Source organism: Leopardus geoffroyi, chromosome B4 (assembly GCF_018350155.1).
Source record: "Leopardus geoffroyi isolate Oge1 chromosome B4, O.geoffroyi_Oge1_pat1.0, whole genome shotgun sequence".
NCBI classification, from domain to species: Eukaryota; Metazoa; Chordata; class Mammalia; order Carnivora; family Felidae; genus Leopardus; species Leopardus geoffroyi.
The window spans coordinates 129,179,812-129,190,355 of NC_059341.1; the positions used below are offsets into that span (position 1 = coordinate 129,179,812).

The 10,544-nt window shown below is 42.6% G+C and overlaps 1 long non-coding RNA gene across 1 annotated transcript; it reads left to right on the forward strand.

The window, feature by feature from the left end:
• Positions 1–5,343: 5,343 nt before the first annotated feature.
• Positions 5,344–7,385, forward strand: LOC123592143. The gene is made up of 3 exons (XR_006709605.1): positions 5,344–5,507; positions 5,939–6,046; positions 7,235–7,385. It is a non-coding gene; the product is annotated as an uncharacterized LOC123592143 (long non-coding RNA).
• Positions 7,386–10,544: the final 3,159 nt, after the last annotated feature.

Here is a 10,544-nt window from a genome sequence, read left to right on the forward strand (position 1 = left end):
AATTTAGGCAGCTCAAAACAACAGAAATGTGTTCTCTTGCTGTTCTGGAGATTGGATATCTGAAATTAAGGTGTTGCCAGGGCCATGACCCCTCTGAAGGCTCTAGGGAGGAATACTTCCTTTGTTCCCTTTTTCCTTATTCCCTTCCTTCTTTCCCTTTCTCCCTCCCTCCCTCCCTCCCTTCCTTCCTCTTTCCTTATATTATGGTAAAAAAAATACATAACATTAAATTTACCCTATTAACAAAATTTTAAGAGTACAGTACAGTATCATTGACTATATTCACATCATTGTATAGCAGATCGATAAAACTTTTTCATCTTGCATGACTAAAACTCTATACACATTGAACCATTTCCCCTGGGCCCCAGATCCTGGAAACCATCATTTTAATTTCTGTGTCCATGAATTTGACTACTTTATATACCTTCTATAAGTGGAATCTTGTAGTATTTGTCTTTCCCTGACTGGCTTATTTTACTTATCAATGTCCTCAAGATTCATCTCTGTTGTAGCATGACAAGATTTCCCTCTATTTTAAGGCTGAGTAATGTTCCATTGTATGTATCTGCTTTAGTTTGTAAGCAGACATGGATTCTCTGGGCTCACCCTGATGAGGATGCATCTTCACTACATCTATGGGAGGCTTTCTAAGCTGTTTCCTGGAAATAGTACACCCTATCCACTGTCTCCTCACAAAGAGTTTACCCAAACTGCAAAAGCCATGATTGAACAACTGAATTTCATGTAGGAGTCAGTGAAGGGTCAACCTTTGCAGAAATGTTGGCTCAAAGCCAGAGCAAAGCCAGCCTATACAAGTGAAGGGGCAGCTAGTGGTTAAATTATAAAAGATAGTGTTTCCTTTCATCAAACACCTACTGTGTGCATGAGCTAATTGCATGGATTACAGTATCCTTATGAAACAAATACTTTTATCTCTGCATTTTGCAGAATTAAGGGCAAAGTGCCTGGCGGGTAGGTGAAAAAGGTAATGGGGAACCAAAAAACTAGTGTCTTCCTTGTCAGTCTTTTCCCAGGTTCTCCCCTCTGTAGGCTGGACCTAATCCTTTAATCCGGGAAGTTGGAGAGTGTAGTATTTAAGAGCAAGAACATGGAATAAGACAGATGTGAGTTCAAACCCAAGTTCTGCTCATTACTGATGGTAGGATCTTGAATAATTTACTGGACGTCTCTGCCCCTTAATTTCTTACCATTAAAGGCACGAGTATGTACAAAATAGGGGGACTGCTATCCATTTGCAAACATGGTATTTACCCAAAAGACACAAAATGCATATCAAGTGAAGAACCCAGATAGCAAGGTACTCTGCAGATTAGTGAGGAATTTAAACACTCTGTAAATGAATGAGTCCCTCATATTTAATGTTTGACAAACAAGGAGAGATGAGGACAGAGAATAATTTCCTAGTTTAAGGTTAGAGGCGATGCGGGGTCGCAAGAAGATCTTGGGCTTTGGAAAGGCCAGACAGGTTATTCGCCTCTATCATATACTCGGTGTGACCTTGAACAAGCTGCTTATCTGCCTGGATCTCGGGACCCTCATCCGGATGTGGACACCTAACTTGAAGAAGGATGTGGGGTTAGATGAGGTGAGTGACATAGCCACACCTGAATTGGGGGTGCAACCTTCATCTTCTTATCCCAGGGTACAAATTACCAGGGTCATGCCTCTCAAAGCTCCCCCAAATGTCTGTTTCTGCTGCTACAGTCCTTTTTTACCCCTTAAGTTTATTTTATTTCGACAGAGAGAGAGAGAGAGAAAGTGTGAATTGGGGGGAAGGGCAGAGAGACAGAGATGGAGAGAGTATCCCAGGCAGGCTCCACACCATCAATGTGCTGAGCCGGATGCAGGACTCGAACCCTCAAACCGTGAGATCATGATGTGAGCCAAAGTCAGATGCTTAACCGACTGAGCCACCCAGGCACCCCTGCTGCTACTGTCCTTCTGATACAACTCATCATCTTTCGTCTGGATGGGTGGGGTCCCCTCCTAAAAGTTCTCCTGTCTCCAGAATGCAAACTGAGTGATGCCCTTTGTGTAGACTCCTTCGGTGGTTCCCAGTCATCTAAAAGGTAAAATTCATGCATCTTTGTGTGATATGTGGGCTCCTCCCTGTCTGATCTTTACTTGCTTCTTCCTCTTTCCCTGGGTCTCATTCCTGCCACGTCTGCCTCTCCTATTAGGGAATCACCTGCTTTGGTGAAACACCCTGTTCTCTAAAATGTCTTTTTTCTACCTTAATCCACCTGGAAGCCTCCTACTTTTTTTTTTTTTGTAGCATTCAGTCTTAGCTCAGGACATGTGAAATGGACCCATCAATTTTTCTAACCCTCATTCTCTTCATCTGTAAAATGGGATACAATTTTTACTTAATAAGGTAGTCATGCAACTTAAATAATCTAATTCATATACAGTATAAACATGACACCAGAGATGTAATAAGTGTTCAACAGATGTTCATGATTACTACTTTAATACTATTATTATTTTTTTATTAGAGCACAAAGGAAGTAGAGCTTAACTTCTGGGGTTAGGGGTCAAGGAAGTTTTCTTGGACAGGGGATGCATGTGCTGAGCCTGAAAATATAATGGGATTTGACTGAGCACCCCCCCCCCCCACCCAGGGGAGAGGAAAATGAGGAAGGACATCTCAGTCTCAGGGGTGGGAATGCGCATATGTTTGGGAAATGGAGAGAAGGTGAGTTTGCCTGGATTAAGGTACAGCAGGGAGAAGAGGAGAATGGGTGGAGGTAAAAACCTTCCTCCTCATCCTGTTCCCTATTTACCTGCCCCCTCCCCGCCCCCCAGTCATCTTTACATTTTCCACCCTCAGACTGGAATCTGGAATGCCCCCCAGCTCATCCTACCCAACACTACCTGTCACTTGCCTTTTGAAGTCCAATCCATTCTACAAGGCCCAGGTCCAATGATACCTTTTCCGGTCCATGATGGCTGGACCGTGTGTAGGCTATCATCTCTCAGTGCTTGCCATGGATTGGGTACTCATTTCTTTTCTTTTTTTGGTTAAATAAATGAGTGTGGCAAACCCTGTTAGTTACTGTCCAAATTGGCCTCCCCACTCTTCCCCCGTTCTCCTTGCTGACAGAATGCCTATGTGGTTAAGGTAACAATTTTCCCAGCCTCGGGCAATGGGTCATGATTAGCCCAGCACAGCGCTGTCCAAGAGAAACAGAATGAGAGCCACAACTGTGAGGCGACCACATTAAAAAAGCAGAAAGTTATTTTGAGGGTATGTTTTAATTTTTGTACAACTGGTTTTGATGGTATATTTAAATTTTGTAAAATTAATTTTGATAGTATATTTAACTCAATATATCTAAAATATTAGCATTTTAGCATGCGATCAATACAAAATTATTAATGAGACGGTTTGCCTTCTTTTTGGTACTGAAATCTGCTGTATGTTTTATGTTTACAGCACATCTCTCTTGAGTCCAATCACATGTCAAGTCCTTAATAGCTGCACTTGGCTAAGTGGCTCCATTATTGGAAAGCTCAGGTTTATCCATCTCTTAGTATCCGAGACTCTTTTTCTGCAAAAGGTCACCATGTGACCCAGTTCTGACCCCTGAGGTGAAAAGGAAAGTCAGCTGGGGCTGGGTGGGGCTTACACCACTTTTCCCACCTTGTCCTGAAAGCAAATGTGCTTTCCAGAGCACATTAAGAAATGGTAAGGGCAGGGGTCAGAAACTTTTTCTGTGAAGGCCAACAAGCAGATATTTTAGGTTTTTCAAGCCATACAGTCTCTGTTACAACTACTCAACTCTGCCGTTGTTGCACAAAAGCAGCCGAAGATCATATGTAAACATATGAGCATAACCGTGTTCCAATAAAACTTTATTTGCAAAAACAGTTGGCAAGCCTGATTTGGCCTGTGGGCCATCGTTTGTCAGTCCCTGGTCAAGAGAATTATAGAGACGCCAGCTCTGATGTTGTAGATTCACTTCCAGACTTCTTATTATACGAGGAAAAAAAAAAAGATCAAGCCATTGCAAGTTGGTTTTCTGTGACTTCTGGCTGAAAGTAACCTAATGGATAGTTACAAGATAGAATCAGTGTGTCAGTTATAATTAATCATCTCTCCTGAGATATGTGCCTTTTAAAAATATTATCACTAAGAGGATATGATGATCATAGTAAGATTAATGCCATTGGTTGAAAACCACTTGTTTTAAAAACTTTGATCCTCTCAACTATCATTTTTCTAGATTCATTGATCAGGACACTGAAGCCAAAAAAAACAAAAAAGCATTGATTAGGTCATGTAGTTGATAACCAGCAGAAAGAGGATCTGAATCCAAATCATTTAGAAATATTTTTAAATCACCTACTATGTTCCGGCTACTGCTTTCGGTGCTTGGCAAGATCAGTGAACAGTAACAAAGATCCCTACCCTTGAGGAGTTTACTGTCTGGAGAAGGGGCAACAGGCAATAAACAACCTGCACTGAGTTAGGAGGGTGTCTGCACCCCCAAGTTCACTGCATTGTTATCCACCATGACCAAGATGTGGAAACAACTTGAGTGTCCTCAGGCAGATAAAGGGACATATAATGATGTAACACATAATATGTAATAATATAACAATAATGTAATATATATGTATATATATAATGAAATATATATATATGTATATATATAATGAAATATTGTTTAACCTTTAACAGAGAAAGAAATCCTGCCCTTTGTGACAACATGGGTGGACCTTGAAGGCATTATGCTAGGCAAACTAAGCAAAACACAGAACAAGAAATACTGCATGATCTCATTTATATGTGGAATCCAAAATAGTCAAACTCATAGAAGCAGAGTGAAGAATGCTGGCGGTGGGGGGGCTGGGGTGCGGGGAGAGGAAATGGAACGATATGGGTCAAGGGCACAAAGTTGCAGTTATGCAAGATAAATAAGTTCTGGAGGTCTAATACGGAGACGGTGATGAGAGTTAACAATACTGTATTGTATACTTGATATTTGCTAAGAGGATAGATCTTAAATCTTCTCAATAGACACGTGCAAACGGTAAGTGTGTAGAGGTGATAAATATGTTAATTAGCTTGATAGTGGTGATCATTTCACAATGTATGTGCATATGAAAACATCAGGTCACGCATCTTAAGTACATACAATTTTTAATGTCAGTGGTACCTCAATAAAGCTGTTAAAAATCTATATAAAGAGGAGGAAGTCAGGCAGGAATCTTCCCACTGTGCGGCCTGCCTCTTTGCACTTCTTTGAATTGCGTTTATCACAGGCTACCTTATGTAAGGATGACGTGAATGTCTGTGTGCATTTCCCCCTCAATTACAGCCTCTTGGCACGGAGGGCCTCTATTTCACTGATCTTAATACAGCTACAGCAAACAGCAGGCACTCAATGCTTGTTGGAGAAAAATCCAATCGATTTCACTTTGGCATCAGCTATTCAGTTGGAAGCAGCTCAAGAAACATACGGATATCAGAGAGGAGGGTAAGTCCAGTTCAAAAATTCAACAAATATTTTTTGTGAATGCCCACAAAGTTCCAGGCACCGTGCTGGGCTCAAGGCTCCCAACGGGCTCTGGTGGGTTTAAGGAGGCAGATGCCCAGGAAAGCACACAGCTTGCCCGCAGCAAAATACACAGGCCTGGGCTACACAGCTCAAGCCAAGACGGTAGGAGCAAATCCCTAAAGGGAGAGACCTCGGTAGGGTAGGGACTTCAGGTAGTAACTGCTGCAGCTGCCCTCCTAGTTCTTATACTCCCTAAGATTGCATGTTTATTCTGTCAGCTACTCTGTTCCCTGGGCCAAGGGACATGAGCTTTTTTTTTTTTTCTCTACATCGGGTGTACAACCCCTGTTTGCAAACCTACCACAGGGAGAAAGCACACACAGAAGGCGTTTGCATTTTGTTTGTTTCAGGTGAGTGGCTTTCAAGGTCCAACTAAGGAGGTCACCTGATCATTCAGTGTTTGAAAGACACCAGCCAGCCACAGCCATCCATCTAATTGACCGGGCCAATGAAAGACGGTGAGCAAATATTCCTGGGAGCTGTATACGGAGGTAGAGACCCGATTTCAGGACCAATACTGCTCAATACTTAAAGGCCAATGCCGAAAAATAAAATGCATTATTCCCCCATTCAAGATGGAAATCACTTGATTGAGTTTTATGGGGTGCGAGGATGACTATTCTTACGATTTAAATTACCTACTTTACTGGATAGGAGAATCTAAATAAGAAAACCCGGCTCTGCTTTTTAGCCATTAAAAAGTTAATATTCAAGTGTATTTTTGTGGTGCCAATTTGATCCTGAAATTAGATCCTGCTACTGGAACCCAAAGTTAAATGGGCCACAGTTAACTCAGCCTGGGTCTAGGAACTTGGACAGGCCACATCTCCCCAAGACTTCATTCTCTTATCTGTAAAATGAGGGGTTGGACTAAAGCATCTCTGAGTCCCTGCCAGCTTTGCCATTTTAGGATATAAATAGATTCATAATGACAAGGACTCAAGGGCTCCTAAACCTGTGTGTGCATCAGGAGCAGCTAAAGGGTATCTTAAAAAAATCAAGATTTTCTGATCCAGCCCTAGAGATTTCGATTCTGTAGGTCTAGTTGGGGGCCTAGAAACAGGCATTTTAAATTGGCTTCGGTGTTTCTGCAAAGCCCATCCTGCAAAGCCCAGCTTCCCTGGCATTTGACAGCCACTGGGAGAACTGAACAGCCAGCCCAGATTGGAGTCATTCTTGTTATTTTAAAAGATCTCATTGGATAAAAACACTGACCTGTCCCTGGTGTCTCTAGCTCTCATCCTGGATTCTGGGCCTTGAAACTAGCTTATGTTAGTAGACATCTTCCAGACTGCATCATTCAAACTCATGTTGGGGGTGGGGGGGCAGGGGAGAAGTCTTTGTATTTTGCATTTTTTTAAATTCCTTTTTATTATAATACAGTCCCAAAGAGGCAGTGAGTTTTAGGAAGGGGATAAGCCCGTCCAATTCTGACTTGACTCATTGTATGACGCTGGCTCAGGAACTCTGCCCGGCTGTCCCAGTTTTCCTGGTGTGGAAAATGGGGAGTGCAAGCCGTGGCCTGTCACACATGTCACATGCTGCTAGCACCATTTTTTAAAGCTCACAAATGCTTTGAGGATTAATAAGGTGCTTGGAAAAAGGGCAGTTTCTAAAACCGTGGTGTTTGGATTCAACATTGACAGAGAGCCAGCAGCGGCATGTGCTGGAAAGAACACAACACCAGAGACGAGCTGATTTGATTCCAGAGGACTGAAGTATCTAAATGCAACATCCAAGCCAGGCATGCCCTGGCAAAGGACAGCCCCTTCTCAACATGTGAAGCATGGGACGAAGGTCCCGATCTGAGGTTGGGGATGGGGGGGTGGTGTGGACTGGGGGGGGTGTTGAGAAACAAGGGAAGGGAGAGTAATGGAAGGAGGGAAACTTGGTAGGGATGTAGGGGGAGGCAGGCAGAATTTAGGGTCCATCTGACTTACACGGTCATGAATCTAAGGAGAGTGCTGTCAGCTTGGGTATGTGTTTTCTCGGCTGCATCCTGCTTCCTGAGCAGGCACCGAGCCGGCTTGAGGGTTGGGGTTCACTGGGATTTGGATTTTGCTGAGCAAGGACAATGGAGACAGGGCAGGTGGGAGACTTGATGGCGTGGTGGTGGATGGGGTACCCCACAGAGACAGAGAAGCCCCTTTAAAGTGCACATCATGGGAAGAAGGAGTGAAATGTGCTCTCCCTGAGGGATAGGGGAAAAAAAGGTGAGCTACCAATTTACCCAGAAGGGTAGGATATCCTCCCTTCCCAGGGAGGATAAAGGTTAGAAGTAGCATGTTTACTTACAAACTGTGTATGTGTGTACTCACTACTAATCTATTGAATACATCATAAAACATACACAAATACCAGATGTTAACAAAGGATATCGAAGATCAACATAAGTAGAAGATCTAGGATTTTCTTCCTGCTCCCCAGAACATCAGTGAGTTAACTCCCTGTGTGACACTCCCCTTTTTGGAGAACAATCTTCTAGACCATGCTTCCATGAGAACCAGTGCAGTTCTTAAAATGCATATTCTGCTTCAGTAGGTCCTGGGTGGGGGACCGAGAGTCTAGCAAGCTTTCTGGGATGCTCATGATGTTTGTTAGTCCAGGACCACACTCAGGGTGGGAAGGCTCTGGGGTTCAGGGTACAATTGTAGCTCCAGTCATTAGTGGAAAACAATGATGCCTTTTTTGGGGGGTCAGGGAGTAGTAGAGGAAAATAAATAAGGAAGGGACCTAATGTGTTTTTATGTAACTGCATTGAGCTCTCTAATTTAAAATATCTTAGTTCAGTCTGACAATAACACAAATTATACCCATTTTACAGATGAGAACCTTGAACTTCAATGATATTATATATTTACCTGAATTGTACAGCAAATAAGTGCAGAATAACAAATATGAATGCCGGTCTGTTTTCATACTAAAAACAAATACATATTTATTGTAGGGAAAATCAGAAGGGCACATAGACAAAAATTAAACTTTTTGTTCCCAGCACCCCAAAGCAGCCGCCACCAACATGTTGCTTTTATTTTGTTTTGTGTTTACAGGAATTCGGATCCTTTCTTGCATGAGCCGTGGATCTGAGTTTGAATCTTGGCTGTATTCCTAATGAGTAAGACCTTGGGCAAGTCACCAAACTCTGTGCCTCAGTTTCACCATCTTGAAAATGGGGATGACAATAGGACCAAAATAGAGTATTTGTGAAGATAAAATGAGTTGTATGTAAAATGCCTGATCTACCACTCCTTGGCAGATAGAGAGTGCTCAGTAAATATTGCCAATTATTATTTTTATTACCACTAAGACCAGAAAGGAGGGAGACACATCTACTGCATAAGTTATACAGATTTAGCTGTAGCGACATTCCAGAAATTCTCAGATTCGAGTCGGCTCACTGTGAGGGGAAGTGGGGAGGCTTGCAGATCTTGTTAAATACACAGTTTATAAGCACGCCCCCTCAGTGTTCTGAATCAGTAAATTTGGAAAAGGAACAGGAGCCCAAAATTAAAATAAGCTCCCTGAGATGGTTGTGTGGCCAGTGGCCTGGGGACCACATGTTGAGGAAACCTGCTTGTTCATGTCTCAGTATTTCTGTTTAAGGGGGTGTGTGTGATCTTTCCATTGCTTCAGGCTTCTCCCTACAAGCATGCACAGTGGCTAAGAAGTCTGGACACCAGTGTTTAAATATCACATTATTATTATTTTGCTATTTATCTCAGGCAGGTGTTTTGAATTCAGCTGGCCTGAGTCTCTCTCATTTCCCAGCAGCCAAGCTGGGATGCAGAGTTCAGCTCAGCTCCCAGAGCAGACTCTGATGGCTTCCCTTCAGCCTCTCCTAACCCAGGCTGAGCGGGGCAGTGTCTGCTCCAGCTGCTTGCGAATTAGTTCACACGATCGGCCAGCGAGGAGTGCCAGTGTGCCCAGCTCCACAAAGATGGCCCACCATGGGGTCCCCAGCATTGCACACAGGCTCTGGAGCACAGTAGAGCTCAAAAAATGCTTGCTGGGAATGAGTGAACTCAGTTGCATAGACTTTCCTTTCACAAAACAACTAAGGTGTGTTGAACAAAATTAATCCACCATGCACATTTTGTGTTAGAACATGGGTCAGAAATCTCTGCCCTGAAGGCATTTTTTTCAGAAGCCCAAACAGAGTAGCACAGGCTCTTTGACTTGGGAAGGAGAAAAACTTAGCTGAAGGAGACCTAGTGGGGGTGTGATCACAAGCCTGGCATACCTCAGGGGCTCCACCAAATGTTGGCTCCTGTCCCCTTTCCTTTTCCATCCAAAGATTCAGTAGTCTAGGATTCCAAAAGGTGACAGACATCTTGAGACAGAGGTTTACTTATAGATGTGGAAACCAAAGCCCAGAGAGGTTAAATCACATGCCCAAAGTCACACAGCAAGTAAATGCCTTAGTGGGTTTGAATTTGAGCCAGAGGCTGGTTCCTGACTTCAGAGTCCTTTCTTCAAGTTTCTAGAGGTTGGCTCCCTAGCCATTTACATCAAAATTACACCTGGCTGGTTCAGTTGGTGGAGCACGTGGTTCTTGACCTTGGGGTTGTAAATTCCAGCCCATGTTGGATGTAGAGATTACTTTATATATATATATATATATATATATATATATATATATATATATATATACACACACACACATACACGTATATGTGTGTATATATATATATACACACACACGTATATGTGTGTGTGTGTGTGTGCATATATATATATATATATATATATATATATATATAGGCACCTAAGTCTTGCAAAATGCAAATCAAGGGTCCCACCTTGTTGGATCAGACCTTCCTGGAATGGAGGCCAAGAATCTACAGTTTCCATAAAACGAGACTTACTCTGGATCAAAAGTCAAACAGACCTTAGTACAATAAATAAAGGTCAATTTCTGTAAAAAACAAACAACCCTAAGCAGGTAAATCACATTTG